This window comes from Chlorocebus sabaeus, chromosome 1, assembly GCF_047675955.1.
Source record: "Chlorocebus sabaeus isolate Y175 chromosome 1, mChlSab1.0.hap1, whole genome shotgun sequence".
Taxonomy (NCBI): domain Eukaryota; kingdom Metazoa; phylum Chordata; class Mammalia; order Primates; family Cercopithecidae; genus Chlorocebus; species Chlorocebus sabaeus.
In genome coordinates, this window is record NC_132904.1 from 14,607,101 (window position 1) to 14,619,651 (window position 12,551).

The following is a 12,551-nucleotide window of genomic DNA, read 5'->3' on the forward strand; positions in this document are numbered from 1 at the left end:
TGGCCACTTGAGCCAGGCGGTCACCTACCTGCTCTTACATTGCATACCTGTGTCTAAGTACTTATTTCATCCATCAGTTGGCCAGGGTATGCAGGACAGACCCAGCAAGTAGTGCCTCATGTGAGGAACACTGCAATGGATCACAATGGAACCCTAAAAAATGTAAGTGAAGTGACTGTGCAGTAAGTAATTGGTGCCCACTGGGGATTTCCAAGTTCAAGGGGATTTTCAAGCTAGGATTCTATTATGGGACAACAGTTATCAGCTCAACAGCAACAGCATATAAAAATATTGAAACAGCTGCTTAAAGCTACTGGAGCCTCAGTCTTGGAGGCTCAATTAAGGGACCTAATTCAAACTGTTGTTTTCCATAACCCATGGTTCCCAGAAGAAGGCACACTAGACATAGAGCTCCAAGAATAAGTAGGAAGAAATCTTAAACGACATCATGCACAAGGGCAATGGGTCCCAGTAACATCTTTAACCACTCTACATAGAAAAGCCTAAAAAGGGAAGGGAGGAAGAAACATCATCTACCTTACCACCTCCTCCTTCTCCTCTCTCAGCCCTGCCACTACCAGGTAAAGGTGCCACAGAGGAGACAAAGATTTTCCCTAAGCCCCCTCCCCCAATGAATTGGGAAAAAGACAAGGAATACACTACAATTATGGGACCATGTCTTAGACAAGTGGCATTAGAAGGGGAGCTCTTGGCCTGCCCAGTAATACAAGATCAACGAGGCAATCACGTACATGAACCCATTACTTTCAACACTTACAAAGAAATAAGAAAAAGCATTAGAGAAAATGGAGCTGTTAGGCCATTTACAAAAAGATTAATTGAGGCCATAGCAGATAACTTCTACCCATGGCACTGGTCAGTGCTAGCTAAAACAACTTTAGAGGCAAGTTAACACCTTCTCTGGAGGGCAGAATATGATGAGTTGTACAAAAAACAAGCCAACCAGAATCAATTGGCCGGGCAAAACATAACAGCTGCTATGTTCCCGGGGAGGGGTCCCTATGTCAATGTACAACAATTAAATTTTATCCCCCAAGCCTATGCACAAGTGTCCTTAAGCACCTGCAGGGCTTGTGACCAAATTCCTGAAGGTGAAGTTCAACAGGGATCTTTTGTAAATGTTCAACAAGGGCCTCAGGAGTCATTTGTTAAATTTATCAATTGGTTAACACAGGCAATTAAGAGACAAATTAGTCATTTCCAGGCTGCTGGTATCTTACTGTTGCAGTTTGCTTATGAAAATACTAACGTAGACTGCCAGCAGGCAATCAGAGGAAAGGCAGCCTATACGAGCATGTCAGTTGATGGGGACTGAAACACACAAAGCCAGAATATTGGCTATGGCATTAAAGCCTCCTAAAGTGAAAAAGGAGAAAAATCCAAATTGTTTTCTATATGGAGAGCCAGGTCATATGAAGTGGGAATGCCCCAATAGTAAACACCAAAGTAACTCTGGAAAAGAATTCCCTTTATATGCCCCTGATGTAAAAAGGGGGGAAAATTGCGCAAATCAATGCAAGTCCAATTTTGATAAAAATGTCAACCCCCTAAGTAATCAGGCAGGAAACTTCGTGAGGGGTCGGTCCCAGGTCCCATTCCAAACTGGAGCAATGCCAGTGGCTTTCCTTGGTCATATGGAAAGCCCACAGTCCTCCCTCTCAGAGCAGTTCCTCTGGAAGCACAGGACTGGATTTACTCTGCCCCAACAAATTACTGCTAAAAGAAGGAGAAGACCCTAGAAAGGTTGCAACAGGGATCTGGGGCCCACTGCCTCCCGGAACAGTGGGATTGGTCCTAGGGAATCAAGCCTATCCAGTAAGAGAATCAATGTGTTCAGTGGGATAATTGATAGTGATTATCAAGATGAGATATTAGTTATGATGGAATGTAAGTTTCTGCATATTCTTCCCCCTGGATCAAAGAGAGCTCAGTTACTGCTTTTACCATACTGGATCCCCAATGCCCAGGGAAAGGAAAGGGGACGAGGAGGTTTTGGAAGCACGGGAGCCACAGGAGTATATTGGAACCAATTAATCACTGATCAGAGACCCATGATTACCTCAAAAATTGAAAATAAAAATTTTAGTGGCCTATTGGACACAGGGGCAGACATTTCAATCATTAGTGATCAAAACTGGCCAGAAACTTGACATTGGGTCACTCTGAAACGAAAAATTATCAGCATCGGGGAAGCACACACGCAGCCAAGCCAAGCATGCACACCTAACATTTTGTGATTCAGAGGAAAGAAAAACAGTTATACAACCTGTAATTATGCCCATTCCTGTTAATCTTTGGGGATGGGACCTATTAGCCCAAGGGGGGATCACCCTGCAAACCCCTTTCTAATAATAGCCACTGTTGTAATTCCTCCCCTACCCCTGACATGGCACTCTCAAGATCCAATTTAGGTAGAACAGTGGCCTTTAAAGGGAGATAAATTACAAAGAGCCCATGAATTAGTTGAAGAACAGTTAAAAGCCAGCCATATAGAACCATCAAATAGCCCCTGGAATTCTCCGATTTTCGTCATTCCCCAAAAGTCTGGTAACTGGAGACTTTTGCATGACTTACGTGCTATGAATGCTAATTTGCAACCTATGGGGCCCCCTCAACAGGGGTTCCCTTCTCCTGCAGTGATTCCTTGAGGTTGGCCTATAGTCATTATTAACTTAAAAGGCTGCTTTTATACGATTCCCATTGCAGAACAGGACAGAGAAAAATTTGTGTTCACAATACCAGTTATCAATAATGAAAGGCCAGCTCGCCAATTTCATTGGAAAGTCCTTCCTCAAGGAATGCTGAACAGTCCTACCATGTGTCAGTATCATGTAAATCAGTCTTTGCTCCCCAGTAGAAAAGAATTTCCTAATTGCAAGATCATCTATTATGTGAATAACATCTTACTGGCAGCCCCAACAGAGCCAATACTTTTGAGTTCATATTCCTCTGTCAAAAGGAATACACAGTTAAAAAGTTTAAGCATAGCACCTGAAAAGGTACGGAAGTCCTCCACTTGGAAATATCTTAGATACATACTAACTTCCTGGTAAGATCTCAAAAGGTTTAATTGAATACTAACAACTTACACATCTTAAATGGCTATCAAAAATTACTGTGTGATATTAACTGGCTTTGCCCCCCCTTGGGCATAACTACTGATGAATTACAAAACGTGTTTTCTATCCTAAAGGGCAATGCAGCCCTGGACTCCCCCAGGTATTTAACTCCCACTGCAAAAAGGGAAATTGAGGAACTAGAGCAAGCTATTTCTCAGAGGCAACTAGATCGCATAGACCCACTATATTCAGTCCAATTATTTGTATTTCCTACTAAACATTCCCCAACAGGATTAACAGGACAGATAGCCCCAGGGCTGCACTTCCTAGAATGGGTTTTATGCTCATATATTGGGAATAAAACACCATCCCCCTATGATCCCCCTATGTTGAGCTAATTGGTAGTCATCTATACAGGCTGAAAACAATGCAATCAATTGCAAAGTCATGATCCTGTTATCAGGAGAATTCCTTTGAGTAAAAAACAATTTGAAAAAGTCCTGCCCTTATCTCTAGACCTAAAGATAGCATTCTCTGATTATGCAGGCCATATATGCCCTTCCTGCTGACAAACTACTTTAGTTCTTATCTCACACTCCTGCAGTTATGCCTATAAAGGTAGTTCACTCCACCATATCTAACACTTTAATGCTTTTCACTGATGGCTTTGGTAAAAAATGGAAAAGCAGCTATTTGGTGGGAACTGCATAACTCCCTCACTTGATCTGAATTTACTAGTACTCAGAGAGCTGAGGCTGGAGCCCTAATATTGGCCCTGGAAACCTTTTCTGTTCAGCCCATCAGTATCGTTAGTGACTCTGTTTACTCTGTTTATTTATTGTGAAACCTTGAAACAGCCCTCATTAAGTCCACTCTTGAGCCCACCCCATGTGCCCTTTTTCTTCAACTTCTGCAATTGCTTGATCATTGAACACATCCTGTTTTTATCACATACATTCAGGCCCACAACTCAACTGCCAGAACCACTGGCTCATGAAGAAAATGACCCTGCAGGACCCGCAACCCTGGAAGATGTGGCTTTCTCAGGTGACACAGGCCCCAGACATCACCTAGGGGATGCTGAAGAAGACAACTCAGGAGGCCAAGTGAATCCTGCTCCAGACGCAGAGGACTTTCACTCGAGATAATTTGTTCCTTGCTATGCTTTCTGTTGTACATTGCAACTCTCGTAGGTATTAACCTTTTTCATTCTCTCACTTTGCCTGCTACCTGTACCTGCTACACTCTATTTGGCCCATCTTCTAGATCTGCCTTTTTTCCCACCCTGTTACTTGGGCAGACATCCCCTTCCAAGCCTCTAATAACGTGACTGATTGGCTGGCAGGGATTGACATACCCCAGGTGGGGTCCCTCAGTAATGGCACACATTGGACTGAGGTGCCAAGTAACACTACATATCACTCCTTGATTGGAAAAAGAATAATACTGATTATATTCATGTTTGTCTTATGTTATTTACTGGTTCTAGGAGGTAAAGCTGGAACATGAGCTATAACTGCTGTACCAGTCAAACCTGTCACTGCACACATCTGCACTCTTCAATCAACATAACCTGATACAAAAAACAGAAAAGGGGCCGGGCATGGTGGCTCCTGCCTGTAATCCCAGAACTCTGGGAGTCTGAGGCAGGCAAATCACGAGGTCAGAAGTTCAAGACCAGCCCAACCAACATGATGAAACCCCATCTCTACTAAAAAAAAAAATACAAAAAATTAGCTGGGCATAGTGGTGGGTGCCTGTAGTCCCAGCTACTCGGGAGGCTGAGGCAGGAGAATGGCATGAACCCAGGAGGCGGAGCTTGCAGTGAGCCGAGATTGCACCACTGCACTCCAGCCTGGGCGACACAGCGAGACTCCATCTCAAAAAAAAAAAAAAAAAAAAAAAAAAAAGAAAAGCAATAGAAGAAAGATAATTCTTTATTATGAATCTCTACATACCTACATCTATGTCTTTATTTATATCATCATAAAGACATAGATGTAGGTATGTAGAGATTCATAATAAAGAATTGGCTCATGTAACTATGGAAGCTGAAAAGTCCCAAGATCTGCAGTTAGCAAGCTGGCAACAGGAAAGCCAAACTAGGAAAGCCAATGGTGTAAGTTCCAATCCAAGGTCCTGGGAAGACTGATGCCCCAGCTCAAGCTGTGAGGCAGGAGAAGTTTCCCTCCTAATTAGCCCTTTTTGCTCTACTCAGGTGTTCAGTTGACTGAATGAGGTCCACCCACATTCGGGAGAGCAATCCACTTTACTCAGTCTGCTGATTAAAATGTCAATCTCATCCAGAAGCACCTTCACAGACACATCCAGAATGTTTCACTGAACATCTAGGCATCCTGTGATCCAGTCAAGTTGACATATAAAATTAACTATCTCCGCTACTGATGGGCATTTTGGTTGTTTTCAGGTGTTTAACTCCACTTTATATGCCCTTTATGCTTGCTCATTCCTCGTGCCTTTATTCATCCTAGTCCCCTGCTCCAAATATCTTTTGTTTACTCTGCAGTATCTTACCCTTTCCCACTGTTCAAGGTTTATCTAAGAGCTGTCCCTTTAAAAAACAAACAAACAAACAAACAAAACTTCTTAGATTTAGATGTCCCCAGCTGGACATTGAAAGCACCAGTTCCTGAATAGAAACATCCACTTCCCTCTGATCTTCTCCAGTGAAGAGCATTCCATTGATGCATGTCTTTTATGATCATGGCCTCTTTAGGTAAGACTTAGATAGGGACAATAGCTATACAATAGTCAGAAGAATTTGAGGTGTAGGTTACCAGTAGGTTAAACATTTATTTACTTATTTATTTTTGAGACGGAGTCTCGCTCTGTCATCCAGTTTGGAGTGCAGTCTTGCGATCTCAGCTCACTGCAACCTCTGCCTCCTGGGTTCAAGCAAGTCTCCCACTTCAGTCTCCTGAGTAGCTAGGACTACAAGCGAGCACCAACACGGCCAATTTTTGTATTTTTAGTAGAGATGGCGTTCACCATGTTGGCCAGGCTGGTCTCGAACTCCTGACTTCAAGTGATCCAACCACCTTGGCCTCCCAAAGTATTGGGATTACAGGCATGAGCCACCGCTCCCAGCCGCCAGTAGATTAAATATTCTGCCTACGGAGGTGAAAACTGTTGTTCTTGAAGGGAACTTTAACTTTTAGTTTCTAAAATTACCCAACTTGATGTTTTCTGGGAGTTTACATTAAAGAGACTGGCATCACGAGGGTATATGAAGATGTAACTACAAAGGAAAATGTATGAATAAAAGAGTTTTTCAACATCCTTGGTTTATGTTGTGACTTTTGACAAAGTTGTCACTCCTATGAAAATGCTTTCTGTGTGGTTCTCTAGAAGCGAAAATAAAATAAAAAGGTCCCCTGGTTAGGAGAGGGTCATTTTTTTAAGAAATGAGCAAAGCTCCTTTTTGCGTTTCTTTACCCTCTAAGTGGTAAGAGATGCCCATCTGCTGCGCTCCCTATTCTGGAATGTCTGAGTGACATGCACAGAGAAACATTCCTAGAGTGGCTGTTGGTAAGAATGAATGACTATGTTTGGCTTTTACATAATACATAAAGTATACAGGTTTGTTTTTATTTGCTTAGACTGTCTCCTGGTACGTTATGTCCACCATTTTTGCAGCTAACGCTGCTGTCTCTCTTCAATTCCTGCTTACACCAGCCACATATATGCATCTTCCTTAGAGTTGTCTGCTCAATAAATGGAGTTAATTTAATTCTGAGGAAGTGGCAGGAAAGTGACAAACTCAATCATTGAGCAGAATCCCTGTGAAGGGCACTTAGGCCATATGGTCTGAGAGCCATAGTGATGTTCATACTCCCCTGGCAACCCAGAGAGCCTAGGTCTTGGAACCCAGTACAAGAAATTATTTAAAGAGAAAAAAGTCTCCACTTAGAAAAAATTTAGGGCAGCACTAATTTGTAACAGGAAAGAACTATAAAATAACATCTAAGATTAGAGAATGGCTAAGAACACTATAGTGTCTTCTGTAAATGAACCTTGCACGTTGTTTTATATATCTTCAGATGCATTGTGAAGTGATTATGGCACAGGTTTGAGAAAGAAGAACACAGAATCTGTGCATATCTTTTAACTTCAGTAACATGAAATAAGCAGTTAAAAAGGGTTTGTTTGCCTGGGTAGTAGCCCAGTTCTAAGCCAGGGACTTTGGGATCCTCATAGAATGATGGCCCTGGGACTTGCCTGCTTACCAAGTGGCAGATGGATTCTGCCTGGATCCAGAAAACCCAGATTAAGTGACTTCAAGTCTCAGAGACATACAGCCACGATTTATTTTTCTTGCTCACCAGTCTGTGGGTTCACTCTGTTTCAGGCTGTGAGCTGAGTCTATATCTATTCCACAGCCTCCTCATTCCGACACACATCCACATTCATTACATAGTGGATGGTGGAAGCACAGGAGTAGTAGGTAGCCTCTGCTTAGAGCTGGCATACTGTCACTTCTGCCCATATTTCCATTGGCCAAAACAAATACCCAATATGAATGAGGTTAGGAAGTGGAGTCTTCCTGCTCAAGTGGAAGGCACAGAGAAGTCACATGGCAGAGAGCATGAATGTTTAATTTCATTACAGGGAAGAAATGAGAAAATGGGTAATAAAATCCCAATCTACCAAGCAACTTGAGATCTTGAAAGAAAGAACAAATAAATAAACCTATGAACGTATCACTTAAAGTTTTTATCCAAGAAAATCAAGGTGTTTAGTACTCTCCAGACTGAGCTCATCTACCCCAATTTCCTCCTGTCCTTACAAGTAGTTACAACCTCAAAGACACACTTACCATCTCAGAGGAAGCATCTGTTGGCTCACAGTTCCATTGGTTCCAGGTGCGGGGTATATGCACACAGTTCATGCACAACACTGTCTTTATCATAATTTGGTTAATTTTTTCCACATGGAGGTATAGGGGCAGGTTGAAATTTTTTATATTATGAGTGTGTGTATAAAAGACATAGGTCATTAGTCCCTTCCCCCAGTACTTGGCTCCAGTGCCTGCCATTCTTGATTCTCCTATTTGATCCATCAAGATCCAGGACACAGGCCTCCCCACTGGGTCCAGCAGACAAGTGTTAGAAAAGTTCTGGATACAGTGGTGGATGAATTTCAGGCTTCTCTCCATCCCACCAAATTTCCAACTCTGATTCACCAATTCAGCATGGCTGATGTCCAGGGAAGATTCTTTAAACATTTCTTGGTTGCTACAGGGAACAAGGAAAAGGCAAAGTGAATCAAATGGCACTGAGTTGTTTTCAATGAGAAGTTAACTCTATGTTATTTGATCTTTAAAAACAAAACAAACAACAACAACAACAAAAATCCCTGAAAAGATCTTGTGATTCACAGTGATGCTGGCAGTCATTATGCTAAGTGAAATAAGCCAGGCACAGAAAGACAAATAAATACTGCATCATTTCTCTTATATGTGGAATCTTAAAAAGTCAAACTCACAGAAGTAGAGAGTAAAATGGTGGTTACAGTTGGTTGGGGAGCAGCTTTGGGAGGGACTGGGGAGATATTGGCTAAAGGATACAACGTTTAATTAGGCAGAAGGAATAAACAGGAGATTTATTGTATAACATGGTCACTATAGTTAATAACAATGTATTGTGTACTTGAAATTTGCTAATAGATTTTAAGTGCTCTCGACACTTAAAATTAGATTTTAAAATAAGATTAAAAGTAAACTGTAAGTGTTCTCGACACACACAAAAAATGATAAGTATGGGAGGCAATGCGTATGTTAATTAGCTGGATGTAGCCATTACATAGTGTACACATATTTCAAAACACAATCTTATATACAATAAATGTATATAATTCTTATTGATTAAACAAATTTAAAAATAAAAATCAATCTTAAAATTCAAAAAAAAAACCCTCTGAGGTAGGTAGGACAGAAATTTTGTACCAATTTTTATAAATAAGGAAGTCAAGAATATAGCTTTCATCTATTAAACAGCATAGTTGGAACTTTGGAGTCCATCTTTTAGAGCTCAAAATGGGCCTTGAGATCACCCAAGCCAATGGATTCATTTTTCAAGGGGAAGCTGAAGTCCACAGAAGCCAAATGACTTGGAAATCCTTTCACAAGGTAGCTTGAAGCACAGGCGAAACTAGCACACCCTTCTCCATACCCCATACTAGTTCTCTGCCCTTTGTCCTCTGATTTTCATAAATACACTGAGATTTTCCAGTTAAACCAAATACGGTCAAGGGGGTCTCATAGAGTTGTCATTATATATCTTAAACATAAGATCCAAAATATATTTTGTAATGAATGAGAATGTGATCCCAAGTTTTAGTAGAAGAAAAGGTTCAGTGCATACAAAGGACCTTGCTGAAATGCTTGCTGTATGTAATTTTTAAAGCCTGGAGCTAACCTGATGTATGAAAAGGGGTTTGAGTAATGAGACAGTACAGAAGAATCTCAGCATGTCTGATTAGAAGCATGAGCTTACAGGCCGGCTGACTTGAATTTATATACGAAGCTCTACCCTTTACCCACTGAGTAACGTTTGCCAGATTAATTCCTAGATCTGAGCTTCTATTTTTGACTCAATAAAGTTAATGGGTATGAAATGCTTTCGAATGTGTAGCATTTTGGACAAATAATAAGTAGGGCACACAAAAGGATAAAAGCACTTTCAATTATATAAACCAAAAACAATCCCTGGAGTGACAGACACCAGTGAAACTTACCTAGAAATAAATAAAATGGGGCTTAAAATCTAGAGCCCTAGAAGCAGATGAACATGACTTCAACTCTAGCCCTACTTTGTGCTTGCTTTGTAACCTCATGCAAGTTCCTCTTGCTCTCTGAGGCCCATTCTGCTCACCTGAGTAATCCTCAGAAGGTTTGTGAGGACAGACAAAGATTATCTGCTTAATCAAAATTTAGTCATGTTCCTGAACCTTCTCCTAGGCCCATCTGTGTGCTTCCTCATAAAATCCAGTTTTATTAAACAACCTTGCTAAGTCAGTTTAGCAAGAATCCACCACCCTCAATATTTGATCCTCCACCATCCCCCAGGTGATGTCTCATCAGCTCAGCCTGTCTTCAGCAAGAATTCTGTTAGTTCAATTTAGCCAAAATTCCGTTTACTCCTGATATTTCTTCTGAGTCATTTTCCATCCACTGACTTCCACCCTGCTCCTCGGCTGTAAAAATTTCTACTCGCCCATGCTGTATTCAGTTAGCCCCAATCTCTCTTCCCTATGGCAAAGTCTCATTGCAGTGGTCCCTATACCATTGCAATAGTCCTGAGTGAAGTCTTCCTTACCAAGATTTGCAAGTATCATTGAATATTTTTTTCTTTGACAGGATGAAAAGAAACAATGTATGCACAGCACAGGAACAGAGTGTGTGTTCAGTAAATAATTATGTTTCCTATGATTAACCAGTTGGATGGGGATCTTCTCATATGATAAACTGAACGAGCAGGCAAATGGAATTATCTTTACAGCAACTCTCTTGACTGCCAGCTCCACTAGGACACATCTGATGTTTAAATTGCAGAATGTGTGTGTGTGCGTGTGTGTGTGTGTGTGTATGTGCACATGCACGTTTGAAGTAGCTTTTATGTCACTCACATGTCACTGGGTTTAGCAACATGTGATGCCATTTTCTTTTCATCAAGCAGAGAAGGAAGCAGTTTCTTCACTGTTTCCAGACATAAAAGTGAGTCATTCTGATCATGAGACAGTGAGAGACTTGGCAGCTGCCATATTCTTAATCACTTCATTTAAGCTGGACTGAGTAGCTATAAGGGAAAAAAAAGAGAATGAGTACTCCCAGAGAGAACTCAGAGGAAGTCTGTAGGTAGAATGCACACATTCCACAAATATTTGCTGAGTACGATGTTAGGCACTATGATTAATGCATAGGAGGAATATGAGTGGTCAACAAACATATGCAAACTTATGTATGATCATCAATCTTATGAGAAATTGTTAATTTCTATTAAATGAGATTTTAAAAGAAAGAAAGAATTATAGAGCCTGCTCTCTGACACTGGCCCTTGAACTAAGCAGGCAGTTTTACTTCTCCCTGCTCAGAGGAAGGTAATACCTAAGACCTTTGGCCTCGATCTTGTCCAAAGACTCCCCCACTGATGCCCACAAGTTTATAAATTTGTATAAACCTCTTTGCCCCTATCATTGATTGACTAGAATACCACACACAAGCCAGCCTAGTACCAAATTTTATGCCCCCACCTTGGTTCCCAAAGGTTGTGCCCACACTAGGCCTATCTCTTTCCCACAAATGGCACCCAACATTCCTTCAACTTGAGTCTGTGAATGTTGCTTCCAGTTAATGACGCCTGACTGGTGAAGGACCTCTGGTAAATCCTCTGCATTCTTGGAATAGATGTGGTATGTGTTGGTGCAGTGATCAAGGTCATCTGTCATCTCCTGGATGGGTCCAAAAAAGAAAAAGAATGGAATTTGAAACACTAGATAACCTATGCAGATAGAAAAGTTGTTCATCCTAACTCTGACACAAATATCACCAAAAAATGAGCTCATGTCCCAGTTAGAGAACAGTCACTCCTACCTGCTCTTGTGACCAGATGAGAACTGTGTTGAAATTAGGCACCTGTCTACTCGTACCTGAAGCTTGAATGCATTTCTCTGCTTTATATGGAAAACAGTACCACAAACCTGTAGCAGCCCAAAGAATAGGAAGAGTCAAGACCCTGGGAAAAGCAACAAAACATTCTTCAATAAATTCACAGACGCTTAGGGCTGCCAGTGTTGGAGTCTGTGTACAGCATATTCACCAACTGGTATCTGCTTGAAGAGCTTGAGTTACAGGGAATTTGTACTTTCAAAGGCAACCGGATATGCCCTTGTTCAGTTCTAACAACTTTTAAAAACATTTGTCATTTTTAACTGGTATTCTGCCTCTTTCATTTTTCTTTTTAATCACAGTCTGGGACCATGGAGAATCATCATTCATTTTCACCCTATGGAACTTGACGTGGTTGAAAGCCACTGCCTTAGTAATAATTATGATTCTTTAAGGAAGCACACCTTATATGCCAGCCACTGTCCTAGGCACTTTACTTGCATTATTTAATTTAATTCTTTTTTTTAAAATATACTTTAAGTTCTGGGATACATGTACAGAACATGCAGGTTTGTTACACAGGTATACATGTGCCATGGTGGTTTGCTGTACCCATCAAAAAGTCATCTACATTAGGTATTTCTCCTAATGCTATCCTTCCTCTAGCCTCCCACTCCCCGACAGGCCCCAGTGTGTGATGTTCCCCTCCCTGTTTCCATGCGTTCTCATTGTTCAGCTCCCGCTTATGAGTGAGAACATGCAGTGTTTGGTTTTCTGTTCCTGTGTTAGTTTGCTGAGAATGATGGCATCCAGCTTCATCCATGTCCCTGCTTATCCTTGTTTAT